Source organism: Centruroides sculpturatus, unplaced genomic scaffold (assembly GCF_000671375.1).
Source record: "Centruroides sculpturatus isolate CEXI.00-Female unplaced genomic scaffold, Cexi_2.0 scaffold148, whole genome shotgun sequence".
NCBI classification, from domain to species: domain Eukaryota; kingdom Metazoa; phylum Arthropoda; class Arachnida; order Scorpiones; family Buthidae; genus Centruroides; species Centruroides sculpturatus.
In genome coordinates this window covers 789,256-806,455 of record NW_019384359.1, presented here as the reverse complement: position 1 = coordinate 806,455, position 17,200 = coordinate 789,256, and the positions used below count along the sequence as shown (strand labels likewise).

At 28.2% G+C, this 17,200-nt stretch overlaps 1 protein-coding gene across 1 annotated transcript in view; it reads right to left on the bottom strand.

Moving 5' to 3' along the window:
- LOC111640557 (rab GDP dissociation inhibitor alpha-like) overlaps positions 1–17,200 on the bottom strand; it is a 46,653-nt gene that overhangs the window by 16,833 nt on the left and 12,620 nt on the right. The window lies entirely within an intron of this gene.

Here is a 17,200-nt window from a genome sequence, read left to right as displayed (position 1 = left end):
CAGTCCATTGCCATGCCCAAACCCACGACTAACTACCAGAGTTCGGTAGTTTTAGCCACTCGGCTACCGGAGGGTGCTTATTAGAATTAAGAAAGTACTGTTCAGAAATGAAAAAAACTTGAGTCATTAAATGTTGAGTCATTAAACGAAATACTTATATACTTACTACAGACTTTGTATTTGTTTCAACAAATATAAAGTTGACAAAGAGTATGCGAATTCATACTGTCGACAAAGAGTATGCGACACCATACATGAGGTGATGTCGGTCATGGTAGACTTTTTTTGCATGCAATCAGAGCAATGAAAGATTTCACTTGGTAGTTAGTAACTGTCCCTATTTTAGAGTTATAAGGAGATAAGGAGATAGGGGTAACAGGGTGACAGAGTGCCATGCATTGATATTGGGTCAACTTGACTGGCAATTTCAAATTAAGGCTAGCAGTTGACAAAAATATCCGTGTTGTCAAAATAGTTTAATATATAAACAAAATTATATTTTAATTGAAAAAATATTATAAAAAAAATTAATAATAATAATTAGCATGTTAACTTATGATAAAATGTTTGAACACCTTAAATGCTTTATTCCCAGAAAGTCAGAGAATTTGCCTTTTTGGCTGCTTTATTGATTTTTTTTTTGCTGACAAAAAGTAGCCATCTGCAGGCACAAGAAGTAATGTGACATTCTTGCAAAAATCTTTTTAGTAGTAATGGGATGATGTCAAAATTTCTCTATTCTGATTCTGCTGAAAATGCCCAATTCTTTTAAATACTTTCTAAAATTTATTTTACTTTAGAAAAATTAATGATTTACTTCATTATCATGGTATATACATTTAATAAACATCAAGCTTAAGAATAAAAAATCCAAAATGAATCTTTTGAAATAAAGACTTACACCCAATTCAGCACACAAGACAGCAGTGTAACAATTCACTGCTGTTGATTAACACACCAACAATGATGAAATGACAAGTGCTCAAAATCTTAAATGATAATCCTTACATGACCATTACGTGGTAGAGTATTTGGCAGTTACAAAGTTTAATACCATGTTGGACAAAATTAAAAAACTGAAGTCTAATAAAAGCTACTCAGACTGTTCAAAGAATTTTGTAAGGCTATGGATTCTGGAAAGGTTCATTGTTCTGTATGATGCTCTGCTGTATTTTGGTAAAGATCACGAAGACTGTTTTATGATGTTCAATGAAGCCGACACGTTAAATTTGTCCAAAATATCTGCAAAATATTTTTAGCAAATTAAATATTAGTGTTACAGAATAGACAAGACTAATGGATTGTAAATTAAGTTTTATCAACAAACTGAAGGCCCAGCTCTCAAGGAAGACAATTAATACATCTCAGTAAATGTGAGTTATGAATCCTATACTATACATAATTTCTGAATAACCTCTATGCTGAACACAGATTTACTGAACTGAAGTATTTGAACTTCCACTCTTGGAATGCCCAGTTATCTCTAATTGCAAAAATAAATGTCTGGAAATTGTGGATTCTTATCAAATCAATAAAATAATGGATATGAATAAACAACTATAAACATATGTAACTTATCAATGTCTTGGCAAAAAAGTGTGGTTTAACTCCTCGTTGCCAGAATAACAAACAAACAAAACTAGAGTCCATGAAAGTGCTTTTGTCTTTCCCAACAACATACTTAATTAAATATATGTTTTTAGTTCTTGTATTGATGTATTGACAAAACCAAATGACATCAACAATTGATTGTGGTAATCCGAGCAAAACTATAATGTTCCTTAGCAGCTTTGTTTAGTTGCATTGCACACAAATCAAAGTGCTCATTAAGTTATCCAATTCAATTGGAAGTTTGTATAATCAACTATAATATTGAAATAAAGTTTCTTTTAACCAGGAAAAAACCCACCACCAATTTTCCATTTAAGTTTACAAATGAAAGTAATAGTGAGGTTGTGACCAAAGTTTTCAATGCAAAAACGTGAATGTCCGACGTTCGTGTTGAAAACTTCGGCTGCAACCTTGCTATTTTTTTGTTATTTCTCACTCTATGACAAATCTTTTTACATCTGTTTTATTTTAGTAATTTCAGTTTAAAAAAAAATTAAATATTTTATGGATGATAATTTAATACCTCAGTCAACTTGAGTTGAAAAGGACTGGAATATGACAGAACCACTAGATTAAATCCTCAATTTTAAAAATGCTCTTAGACTTTCTTGAGCAAAATCTCTATGATTTCTCTTATTTAACTTAAATACAGTAAAATTCCATTAATAAGACATCCAACAAACCCAATAAAGACATGAGCTCCTCATTGGGGCTATTGATCACTGGAAAGTTAAGATTTGTATGTAAAAATGCTCAATACAAAGTTCTTGGAAAGGGGTGTGGATTCTTTTAAAGATAACAAATGTCAAGATGACATGATGCTATGCTAGGTAAAACCAGTCAGTTCATGCATAAGACATTAAATTTGATAGCACACTTGAAATTGTAATCATCACAAAGAGTTATAGTACATTATTGTTCATGTACTTTGATAATTAGAGTAAAACTTCCACTATATGATAAGGCGGCATATTCAATTGCACCCAGCACCCTGTTGGTTCTGATGATGCCAGGTTAATAGAATGTCACTGTGGGTACATGGACTTAACTTATTCAAAGCCAAGTTATGCAGCACCTGCCAGCCAAGTTTTTGTTTAACTTAAGCCTAATATACATTATACTGCATCAAGGGGAAAAATGTTATTTTACAAATAAAAACAGATAATTTTAGTTCAAATGGTATGTGATCCAAAACGGTTTTCATTAGTCTGATAACAGTTGCTTGAAAAAATTTAAATACGTATAGATATTTCTAGGATGCTTACGAATAGGAAAAATGTTAATTACATATAGATACATATATGCTATATGCAGTGGTGATATTCTGCGGGTTCGCACCAGTTCGGCCAAACCCGTTGTTAATATTTTCAAAGTTTTCCGAACCTTCTTAAACACATGTAACATTTCTCAGTGGTTTTGTTTCTTTTAAAAAATATATTAAATATTTAAATATTATAATAAAAATATATACGTATTATACTCTGTAATACTACTAAACGAAGTTCAATCGCGATCGACTCAAGAGAGTTCTCGAAACGAGATCCAGTCATAAGAGAGATCCCACAATCCCATGCACGCAAGAAAATACAAGATTGCTGCAGAACACGTGTCGGGCTATCGACAGTGAAATAAAAAAGATATTGTATTTTGAGAGACGATGACATCCATCTATTATTAGATATATCGCAGGAAAAAATATTTATTTCTAACCAAAACTTCCATTTTGTTTGTCGGTGTTCGTGACTTACCGCGTAGTTATGTCAGTTTTATCATCAGTAATATATATCTTTTTTTATTTATATGGGTATCTTAAGGTCAGTTTTTGCACTAATGTTGCTAATGCACCATTTGAGTGAAAATAATTGTTAAGGAAAAATTTTCTGTTAGCGAACCCTTTGTTAAATATTTCGAATATCACCACTGGCTATATGTAATATAGCATATATGTATGATCTGTACAAATACATGTACAGTACATATATACACTTGCATTAATTTTTAGATAATATTGCTTTAAAAAATTTTATATTCTATTAAATTACAAATCATTACATAGGTTATTTGTTTTAGTGTAAAAATACATTCAAGATACTTTAATATTTTTAAACTAACAATAAATTTGATTATATATTAAGGTTATTAGTAGTAGTATTAAACTACTGAAAAAGTATAAAAAACATTTTGCTTTAGAAGATTACCAGTGTAATTAAATATTAAATATATTACTGATTAATTCAGTTTTCCTTCAAATAGTTATATCATCACTAATTTGAATGAAAAGAAAATAAATTTTACTGATTTCATGAAATAATCTATCATACTTCCAAAGGACACTGTATTTATGTATACACACCTGAACATACAAACATTTAGAGAATGAAAAGTAATATATGAATCTGAATAGAATAAGATTTAAACTCTATTTTCTTGATGTAAAAAAAATCATCTTAAAATTGCTTATAAATTACCATAAAAACAGGGCGAATAGGGATTCTATTTGATATTTTGTGCTGTTAACAAAGAATTCATTTACACAGTGTCATACTTTTACTTTATACAATTAGGTCTAAGCTTTCTACAGTGCACAATTTTCTCTCTATTTTCAAACCTATTATATACAAAGTGAATAAGAAGTCCCTTAGACCCTTCTCATTTTAAAAGCAGAGAAAATATATTGCTGACATTATTATGTAGGAAACAATGCATGGAGAATCAAATGGAACCTTTTAGACCAACGGTAACCTTGACTTTGAAAACTATTTCCAAGGTTATTTATATTGTAACTTAAATATCAGAAGTGATGAATGTAAAAGTACAACAATTATCACTATTTAAATAGTCTATTTGAATCTAGAAAATGGTTTCAAACACATTTGGGATTGCATAATCTGCAACTTTATATTTGTGGAGTAATTAGTGTTAAAATGACTTTAATTTTGAAAGATTCAAAAAAAGATTCTATCTTATATTCTCCATGCATGATTTTGTATGTAGTTACATCAACAATATATATCTTCAATACAATTGGTTAAACTTGTAAAAAACAGGATAAGAACTCAAACGTTAAATAAAAGTTGATACATTGTCAACTTCATAATGTGCCATGGACTTACCCAGTATTTTTTAATGCCTGTCTTTATTTGTCCCAACAGTGGGGTCAATAGGGACATGTGTTGCATTTTGTTTCATATTCACCTTAGTTGAGGGTTGAATCTAATTATGGTTTTTAAAAAATATTTGAACTATATTACCTAACCATACCAAAAAAGTATCCACAGAGAGAGACTCAATAACAATAGGCATAAAACTATGATCAGCCCACAAATTTCAGAACATATGATAAAAATATTGCATTTTGAGTTTTCTAACTTTTGAACGTTTTCGGTCATTTATTCAAAAATGACTGAAAACATTCTAAAATTAAAAATCACTGCATTTTAAGGTTTATCGCAATGTGATTATTTGAGCTATGTTAATTAAAAAATGAATTATAATTTTGTATATAAATGTAATTATTATTTCTATATTTCAGAAAATATTTTTTGAAATATGAGAAAATGTGCATACATGACTTTTATACCTGTATACAGGTACAGTACATAAGAAAACATGCCAATATAAAAAAACTCTCTTCTTCTACTTAAGAATTTTGTTGAAGGTATGTCTTTCCCTCAACCTGTAGTGAGTTTAAAACAACTTCATACTTCAAGAATTCATATTCATCTGGGACATCAGGAAATATACTGTATGTATGCAGAAAACATCTTATTAGATTGTCTCTGGAAAGTTCCAACAAACTGTTCTGTTATTTGCAGTGTCTTTCCAATAAACACTTTGTCAATGCCATTCTGAAACTTTACTTTCACCAATCTCCTTTGAATGGCCTAACTTCTCTCTCTTCCTTCTCAATTTTCTGTTTCATTCCTTTCTTGTAGTCTAGCTTTGATCAAAAAAGAAATGATTGAGTCTCCTCTATCTGATCTAAACTCAAATCCTAACCTGATGGAACAGTTTTTTTTCCTGCCTCCGGTTCTAGATCTTCATTTCCATAACATATTTCCCTTGGGAATTTCATGAAGCACTGGTATCTGATTTCTCTGATCTTCTGGAGTTGACTAAGTTAAAACCAGAAATCTTTCAAGGACATACTATTCAATGGAAATAATTATGAAGACCTAACTACTATGAAAGTGATATTGTGTAATGTATATTTTGTTTTCTGATACTTATCACACATGGCTAATATTCTCTTATTGGTCAGTTTCAAGCTACTGCTAGGAACATAAAAGTAAAAAAAACTTTGCAGCTTTAGGTATAATACTAATATTACTTTGCAAACAATTAGGAGAGAATATTAGCATTCAAAAGCCAGATGCAAAGATACAGGTTAGAACCATAAGCAATAAGGGTTAGACAACACACCAACCCCAACAATGTCCTTTGTATACGAATGAAAGCATTTAAAGAAATTTTGATTTTGTTGGCTTTTTGGTGTGTTTCTTAACTGATTATTAGTATTAAACATTGTGAATTTCAGTTTCTGCTTCAAGATAATGCGTTTCAGCTAATGATGCTCTTTATAAAGAGCTACAATCTTTTGAAACCATTAATGTTGTATTTATGTAATGAATTGAGACAAACTAGAGCTGAAATGTTACAAGAAAAATGCTCTATGTCATATTCACCAAAGCAACCAGTTTACCACCTGCTTGATTCATCACACTTTTGAACTTATACAAAATGGAACAAACAGCTGAATCAGATGTTACCTATATACAGTACATACAATCTAACAATTGCATTCAGAGCAACTCAGAATGAAGTAGATTTTCCTACTTTGATATCTCTCCATTTAAAAAAACCACTAATTCAAACATTTTTAGTAAATTTTGTTCCTATTCACAATATATGAGAACACTAATAAAAAATAGACACAGTAATTATAAAAACACTATGTATTCATAACAACTAATAAAAATTCCTTAAGTAATAAGAAAAATTGGATCATTGCCAGCAACTTACTGAATTAGTAATTAATCAGATTTTTTTTAACCTAATAATAATTTTAACTTACAAAAAAAACAACATTTCTGAAATAAATTACAAAACTTGTAACTTTGTTAACAAGATAATTTACCTTGTTATATAAAAATCATACAATTCTTATAACAGCATAGAACATATTAAAATGTAACTTCAGTTGTATGCAAAAAAATTAGATAAATTGATAATGTAATTAAAATTAACTTGCATTACATTATTCATTATATTATAGTAAATTATATTATATGTAAATAATATGAAACAAATATCACAATGTTAACTGGTTTAAACAACATCTACTTTGATAATTACCTAATTACTTTGTATTTAATATTTAACACAATAAATACCCAAAGATGTTGATGTTATTTAAATTCTTTTCATAAACATTAATTAAGGCAGCATTTCTCAATTTGGAAAAAACAAAGTATCTAATAGCTATCAAATGTAATTAAATTTTTCAATTTAAAATGTTTGATGTGGAAAATTTTGAATTAAGTCCATAAAAACTGCTAATTTCAATTTTTCCCCTTTTCACTTTATTCTTATATAGTTATGTACACGAAAACCTCGTTAGTTTGAAATTTAAGGGACAAGATAATTGCAACTTTGAATTATCCAAGACTTACATATTTCTGTACAATATGCTTATTATTATTATTACTTAAACATGCAGTGAAAACCTCACAGGTTGCCAGATAGGTTTTTATAAAAACTAAAGTAGAATTCCTCAAAATGTAGTCCAAATAATTTTTAAAGTTGCCCAAATGTAGTAGCTCAGAGCCCTACAAACATCTCAATCTGCTACTTTTAGACCAATCATGCAATCCCAAAAACCATCCTCATTTTAAAAGAAGAGATGAAAGGGTAGTCCATGGGTAAGAGCTGTCCATAAATTACATCTGAATTTTTACTCCTCCTCCTTCCTCTTGTCGTAGTTTGTGCAAGTTTCTTTAATCCTCTCTCCACTTCAGATGTCCAACTGTTGGATGACTCAAACCCCCTTAAAGCATTATCACTATGAATGATAGATACTGTAAGTAGAAATGAACATACAAGAAATTCTGAAATAAATATAATAAAATGCATTAACTGTATAAAATTTAATGAAATAAATGGGCATCCACTGATGCTCAACCACTCCCCTCCTCCTTGTCTCCCTTCCAGTATGGACATCATTTGTGGACAGTCCCTAAGGTGACACTCAGAATGTCTTACTGTAAAATCAATGCCATATTGATCAGATTAAAGTTGTTCTTGGTGTATTGTTCTCTTACAGTATGGAAACACTTCGATCTAAATGAATGAGTTAACACAGATATCACAGTTCGGATAGAATTTTCACTTTGAATTTCAAACTAACCAAATTCCTTAACATGTAAATCTCTATCACCTACCAGGACAAAGTATAGTTAAAACTAATGAGATTTCAAACTATCTGAGTTTGAATTAACGAGGATTTCCTGTATTTTACTATTAGTTTAGAATTTATCACACCATGTCTTTTTAGTAATCTTGACTTGGACTTTTTTTTATCTGATTCCAACCTTATTATTTTGATACATGGTATAAAATGCAGTACAAGTGAATAATATAAAATTTGTTCTATTGTTACTGATACATTTTAAGAAATGTTAAAAAGTGGAAAAACTTTAATTTATGGAAAAATTAAAAAAAACTAGCAACACACTACTTATTTACAAGATTATATTTTACGAAAAGAAAAATCTTTTACATTGTTTTAAATGTATTACGCCAACTAAAGAGGGGAACGCAAAATGTACATATTGGAGTTGGAATTGAATAAAAAAACCCAAGTCAAGGTTCTTAAAAAACATGGTGATAAGTCCTAAACTAATAGCCAAATACATAGTTATATAAGAATAAAAAAAATAAGAAAAAGAATAAGCTATCATCATAAATATAATTTTTATTTTTATGAAATTTCAGGAATGTATAAAATACAAAAGTCTAAATTGAGTTATTTTACATTAATCTTTTTGAATAAACTAGCTTTACATCTACAGATACTCAAATATAGCACTACCTTCAATATTTATTATTATTATTAACATATTCTGCCATTGTTCTGTATATAAGAACTTTAAAATTTAAATTAATAATTAAAACAAGTGATTAAATGATTATTTTTAAAGCAAAAGCACTCTTCTCAGGAAAAATAAAATTTATGAATATTGATTTATTTAATCCAATTCCTACAAAACTACTAGAATCAGACATGCATTGCATTGAAACTTTGTTTTTGGAAAGGAATATAAATTGAATCTTTATAGATATAAATTAATAAAACAAAAGGAAATAATTAAAACATTTTATTAAAGATGCAAAAAAATTTTTTTTTGTTCAATTTGTACCCAAATACTTTAGCCCAAACTATTAGCAAACTATGAAAGTTTTAACTAAATACTTTGGATTAAAAACAACTCCTTCCACCAGAATTCTTGAATTACTAGAACTAAGTACTTAAGAGAAACTTAAAAAACTCAAAAATCAAAAAATAATAATTTACGATGAAATAGTTCAAAAGATAAAGCTAAAACTTAGATATGCTTTCAGGTTTGGTAAGTCATTGTGTGCATATATATTAATGAAAATAGCAATAACCTTTCTGATTTTAAAAGAAAAANTTAAAAAACTCAAAAATCAAAAAATAATAATTTACGATGAAATAGTTCAAAAGATAAAGCTAAAACTTAGATATGCTTTCAGGTTTGGTAAGTCATTGTGTGCATATATATTAATGAAAATAGCAATAACCTTTCTGATTTTAAAAGAAAAAAACAAGGATCAATAGCTAATAAAAAATTAGCTCAATGAAGCACTTGTAAAAATAATGGCATAGTCCTTTCCCTATTGATAAAATTTGATTGAATAATTGTTATCACTCACAAAATAAATTTCACATTATTAAAAAAAATTCAGATAAAATTTAAATTTATTTTATACACACTTATTCAAAGTAGAATTTCCTGTCAAAAACAATTCTACTGTATCCTAATATTTCCAGACTAAAGCAATGGTCTAATGAACAAAATTTTGTTTTCCTTAAGTGTTTTGTGATCTTTTAAATGTGAACAAAGTAAAATGAATGAGTGCTATATATGAAATATTGGCAACTAATGAGAACTCAACACTGTCATCCATCTTGAAATGACTATGCACCATCTGACATAAGTTGTACGAAGCAAATTTAAAAACATTTCAGGTCTTCTGCAAATGGGAGATGAAGTTTTGAGGAAAAAATTATTTCCACTTTCCATTTTAACTTTTCTGCAATTGGGAACCAGGCTTAAGCATTAAGGTAGCTTTTGAGATTTAACAACAAAATTTACAACAGTAATAATAAAGCAAATAATGATAGTAGTAAGATAAATAATTCATGTTACTTCAACTATTCGAATGAAAAAACTTGAAATAGTTCATATAAACTGCAAAATTTGCTTTATTGCTTAAAAGATGTTAAAATAACACAAATCAAAAGATGATTTTTCATATGATATTAGAATAGTAGAATGTTTTTCTTTTTAATATTTAAATAACAAAAATTTAAGAATTTCTTTTAACTAGGTAAAATTTTAAACTTATTCTTTATATTAAAAACTTTGAACAATATTAATTAGATAAATGAAGATGTATCTGGCATTAATTAAGAAGAAATGGATAAGAATAAAATCAGGTTTGATTGGTTGGTTTTGGAATTCATGGTGTAAGGACTTAGGAAGACCAAAAAGTATCTGATCTAGACAATTGAGTATTTATATATCCTTTTGGGGTGTTTTAATCATCCATAAATTGAAGAAAAATCAGCATTAATTACAAACTTTACAAAAATTTCCATTAAAGCTGCATAAATGAATTTGAATTGCACACAGTCAAACCCTGTTATAATGTGTGAAATCTGCATTAATGCAAAGTAATTTGTAATCCTTTGAACGAGGATCAGTATTTCAATATTAATGAGTTCAGTTAATACAAAATCAGTTAATGTAATACAAAGCTCATTGCAGTCCCATGAATTCAATAATTATTTTACATTGTTTAATACAAATCACTACTTCCAGCTTTCCTGAAGTCATATGAGCCAAAACGATAGCATACAAACCACATAACCAGGGAGACAAATCTTTCAACTTTGATGTCATGGTGGCATATGTTACACCATTGATACTCACTCCAACTCAATAACACACACTTTTATAGTTGGCATTCTGTACTGTGACAATACTAATTAAAACTTAAACATCCACACTGGAAATTAGAAGTTACGACTGAAATTTTTTATTAAAAAACTGTAGTTTTACAAAATTGTTATTTTTAATTACTTTAATAATGAAACAACTGAATTACAATATTAAAATATTGTAGTTAGTTCTTAATTTTAAAATTAAAAACTATCATTTCCATTGAAATCCAAGCAAATAAAACTACAAAATTTAAAAATAATTATTTTCTGCTCCTGCATTCAGTTTGATGGCTAGTCAACCTGTTATATTCAGTTGCTGTGTTGTTCTATTAACTAACTAATGTCAAAAAAACAAGCATTTATTCTTTCTCCAAGCCACTGTAAATCTATAAAATATGTATTTAAAGCAAACAATTTTTAAATATAGCCAAAAAAATTTCATCCATTCTTCCATTGTTTTCATATCTGTTGCAATGTGATGGTAAGATCATTGAATTTTTTTGTAAAGCAAAGTGACACTTTGTTTCTTCAACTTTGTATTAACAAGGTTTGACTGTATTTCATTAGAATCAGTTCACTAATTTTGAAATTAAAATTTTTGTATTAATTTTACATAACTGGTATAAGCAAATTAAAACTTGTGCTAAAATATTTTAAATTCATTGTTTGATTTAGTAACAATTTTGAACTTATGAACTTTATATATCATTAAGTCAAACTGGATGTAAGACAATTAGATAAGGAAACACGCCTTTTTGATTTCCAACAGTGTTTCCTTATCTAATATGAAGTTTATATTGAGATTGAGCTTAAATGTGCTCATTTTAAAGTTAAATGATAGAGTAAATTGAAATTATAAGAAAAGAATTACTTATAAAACAAAAATATCAATTTTCACATTTTGAATTGAATTTCAACTAAATCTAATACTTATGATAGTGCACAAACTATGAACAAACAAAAATTAAATATTGATTATACCAATACAGGCATAAAAATATGAACAAGACAAGACTAAAGAATTGGTAAGTTAATATGGATAATATCTTAACACATACTTCCTTATCTAATTGTCTTACATTAGTTCAGACAAAAATAATTTTTTGTGACCATTATAATTATAAAAATACTATTTGTATTATAAATTTAACTTTCATTTTATAAAATATTTAGAATTTGTTAATTTTTACTTATAATTCATTATCTTTGTCAAATAACTAGATTCAATTTTAATTCTAGGTATTCAAAGAGTTTTCTTTAATGTTATTTTCATAGAATTGCATCTTATTATCCATGATTATATTTATAGATATATAGCCAAACAAATCGCCTTAAATACTCAGGCTATAAAGCCACTAATTTTAATACCACCAAGTAATATGCTACTAGAGGTAAAAGTTAGATGGCATCTATCACCTAAAATCAATAATTGTAATTTTTAAATAATAATTTAAAATCATCTGGAAGAAAAGAACTGGCCCAGGACAGGACTTGAACCCACAACTTCTGCTTGCCACGCGGTGCACTTGCCAATTGTGTCACTTACAGTAACACACTCCACGGCAAGTGGATGTTGCAGGTGCCATGCACTACCACCAGTTTAATATACTCATGATTATTTTATTAACTTATTTTGAAACCAATATTTATCATAGATTTAAAATGATTATCATATATTATTTATTCAAAAAATATAAACCACTTTCCTTCCATCAATGACAAGTTACATTTTCAAATACAAATAACTTTTAGATCACCAAATAAACTGAACAAATAATTCATGGCGCTTAGAAGCAGTTCATATACAAGTACAAAAACATATCAAAATTAGTTTTTCTTAAGATGTGAAACATTTATTTCAGTGCTATGTATGCATACATAACACACACACAGTCCATTCTCTTCTTAAGAATCATTTTAATTATATATGTAAGAACTAATATAAGTAACAACCACAATTACCAATTCATTACTTTCTCCTTTTATTAAAAATTTTAGGATGTAACCAGTCCAAATTTTTCAAATTAGTTAAAGATAAAAAGTATTATGGAATACATATGCTTAAATTAACTGCATATTATTGTACATTATTATTAAGAATTACATTACTTTGTATTAAGTGGTAACTATGATGTACTGTACATAATAGTATTACTTATTGCTGCTAGAATTATTCAATTTTTTATTTTGGATGAACTACTAGTTTAATGTGATAAATGTCAATTTCCATCTACTTTAACATATCTAATACTGTAATAGTACTGTATATCCTATGTTTATACGTTACCAGCACTATACACCCATTTGTAGAACATAAATATCTATGGTAACCGAATTCAAATTCATCTAAGAACAATCCATTAATCGCACATTTTAGTTTTTTCCCCTCATGATAAAAACTGATAATTTTTTACAGAAACTTAATAATGATATTTGAATTAAATAAACACAAAATTTTGATTATTGGGGTTAAGTTTTTTTCTTTGGTAAATTTAACAGAATATGCAAATCTTTAAGAAAATTTATTTTTAACAAAAATTAGTTACAGTAAATTTACTTGGACCCTTGTCTACATAATGTACCTTCAATTCTATTACAAATCAATTTTATTCTAGAAAATTTTAAAATCATATTTGATTTAATTCTAAAAGTAATTAAATAGTTAATTTTAGTATAGGATGATAGCTTAACAGCTCCAATATCATTTTTCTGAGAAAATATGGAGATACTTTTTATTGCCTTTGTGATTCGAAGAAGTTAATTTGTTTACTTGATCATTTCGTTAACTGAATCTCTTGCTCTTAAAGCTTAAACGCATGTTTTCTATTTCCACAACAACTTTTAGTGTAAGAGTGGAAATTAAAGAGCTTTCCGTAGCACAAAATGGCAATATTAACACGACATCATATAATTTAGTTGTTTTGGAACTATTAATTCCTATCAAGACACTGATATTCCTGATATTTCCTATATGCTATGAACCAAAACAGAAAGTTCAACAGAGGTCTTCAAATGGAAATAGGATTGTATGGTCTATCTAATTTGTTTTCTCAACTGTTGTTCATCTGATAGATTTTTACACCCTGAAAATAGAAAAGTAAGATTGACATTTATATTTTCCAACAAAGCATACTGTTTTGATATATTTATTCTTTGCTGACCAGATGGCTAAGAAGTTAATGTGGCAGCCTACCACTGAGGATTCAGGATCAAATCCAGATGGGTCGAAAAAACTCCCCATAAATTTTTCAGGCAGTTGGATTATCTGGATATATCAGGTCTTGTCCCTCACCACCTGGCCATCCCACTGTGGGCCTGGTTGAACCTACAATGGGCTTGTTAAAAAGTCCTCTTAGGGCTCACAGCACAAAAAACTTAATTAGAATGGTTAAATGCCACCCATTTCTTACATGTCACAAACTCACATTTCACTTTTTTCAGTAATGTAATTGAAGAAGTATGTGATTTAGATTTACTATAATTTCCTGTCTTATCTACAATTCAATTTTTCTTTCACAAAATTTATTGAAAACTTCTGCAAATTATATATATTATTGTTTTCTTAGTGCATCCACAATGAAATGATGCAATTTGTAAGGCCATTTAATAATTAAAAAAAGTATTCTCAAATCGAGGAAAGAAATTAAACAATCCATTTTAAAAAATGATACAGAAAAAGTTTGAAATTCAAGAAAAGTACACAGTCATTTCCTTATTTACAATCTCCAGACTTAAGATGGCTAAAATTGGTAAAAGAAAATTAAGGTTCAATCAATTAGTTGCATTTGCTAACAGAATGGTGCAATAGATGTTAAATACTTGTATAATATTGTAATGGGTAAAAACTAAGCAAAATACAAATAAATGTAAGAATTATTGTTAACTGCAACTTAGTTCATACCACAAGTATTCAAAATTAAACCTAGTTTTCTGTAAAGCTACCCAGTCCAAGATCATAATAAATTTGATCAAAGCCAAAATCAATTAAAAAAGAAACAATAAAATTTATTCCACAGACCAAAATGCTTCCTGGATGATTTTTTATTCCTTTAAATGCAATTGTATTCTGGGGTTTATGATTTATTAATACAAAGATTTTTCACAATTCAATTACTAAGAACTTGGATCCATCACGAACAAGCTTTATCCATAACGAGCAAATATTTATTGTGACATTGTCACAATGCTGGGCACAAATTATCCACACAATCTAACTTGGAAAAATCAAACACAATCCGTAGATCATGAACAGAAAATTATAGTACTTTGAAAACCTGGAATCAATAAATTTTCAGTTTTATTATTAAAATAAAATAAATTAACTATTAAATTCTATTTTATATTTTCTCCTAGTATCTTTATAATTTATAAAAACAAAATGTCGTAAACATACAGAAAACATTTTGTTTTCATTTTTCTCTTCCATTGTTTCAGCCAGCAACAGTCCAAAAACCAATCCTTATACACAGAGATAACCTTTTATTGGAGGTTATACACCTGTTTTGACATTTTGTTTTATAAATTGTAAATTCTGTAAGCCAAATTTCTTAAACTTTCACTTAATGTTTTTTATGTTTGTTGTGTTATTCTAATTTGTTTTTACCTACAAGACAACTGAAGTTAATTGTCCAAAACTTCAAATAATTTGTATTTTAACACAAAGTTTAGGTGTTAAAATTTTAGATTTAAATTTACCCCTTTGATTTTATTTATTACATGATATACTATCTTCATATGTATATGTGCAGAGCCAAAAGAACTATTAGCTCCTTTCCCCCCTTTTTTAAACTGTGTATATCTTACGAGTCATGTTGGTTCAACTGTCACTATCTCAGGTAATTAAGTTTTATTATATACATCATTGTACACGTATCCTAATTTTTTCAATGCATTCTGTAAATTTGTAAACCTGTAATCAATTTACTGATAAATATGTAATAATAGGACTGAAGAGAGGCACTAAGCCCAAAATGCATATCCGTCCACACCAATAAAACAACCTTTTTCCTCTAAAAGTGTTCCTGTGTGATATGTTCTCAAAACAACATTATGCTAAGAAAATACATAAACAAAGTTTGTTTAATCTTAGTAAAGTTTGTATTTATAACCATCTCTATACAGGCAAATTACAATCATGTTCCAAAACTGGAATACTTTATGTAAAACGAAGACAAACACTTAACACAAATTAATCCGTCTTTAACAGACTTCTTCAGATACAATACGTATGAAGCAAAACTAAATGAATAAATTAAAATCAAATATGATGGCTGTTACAAATAGATGAAAACATTAGTAAAAGTACTATTCTGAGTTAATCTGTGCTGGTATCGAGTGTTTGTCTCCATTTACAGGTACATTATACCCAAACAATGAATAATTATTTCAAATTCATACCTAATGATTTCCTTGAGTTCCCAAACTAAATATATCTTTATTCATCTTTAATGTGACTAACCAAACCAGTTCTGAATTTGCCAGAAATGGTAAAGTTTATGGTTAGAATTTATAGATAGCAATATGGAGTTATGAACATTCATTCAATTAGTGTTTTTTTTAATGAAACAAAATTGGATACATAACTGATCTTCTGTTGCTTATTGTTTGTGAACCTGATATGATTGGTTTAATCAGTCACATTAAAGATGAATAAAGACACATAGTTTGGGAACTCAAGGAAATTATGAATTTGAAAATAATTTTTCAATTATAAAACAAAAAAAACCATTTCAGTATCAGGCACAACAAATTTTTCACACAGATGAAACTCCAAGACTATTTGTTCAATCATTAAGAAAAATTAACAATTTTTATTTTAAAAACAGTGTACATAGTCCTATTTAATACAATGTAAAAAGTTACAGTACAGTATATAAAAAAGAAAAAACTTTAATTAGATCTTAAATTTAATCAAATAACTTCTTTCAATACTGAATTAAAAACTACTTCAAAAAAATTTCCTGTTTAAATTGTAAGTTCAAGTTGTGAATATTTAGGAAAATGCTAACTACTTCAATGTTGTACTGTAATTGCATTTCAATTTATGTTCAAAAAGATGGTATTCTCTACACTACAACTAGAGTTCACATCACGTGAATCAACAGGAAATTTATACAGTAATACCTCGACTTACATGAACCTGGAGTTACGCGATTTTCAAATCTCATTGATTCGTCTTTTGTTTGAGTGCAACGCAACTCTCGATTACTTACTCCCCCCACACTATTGTTCAGCTTACATGTTCGGACATGTCGCACGAAATCGACACTTAGCTACAATTTATTTTGTGTTATTTATTTCTGTGTTTGTTATATCTACGGAGACTTGAGAGACTCTACTAAG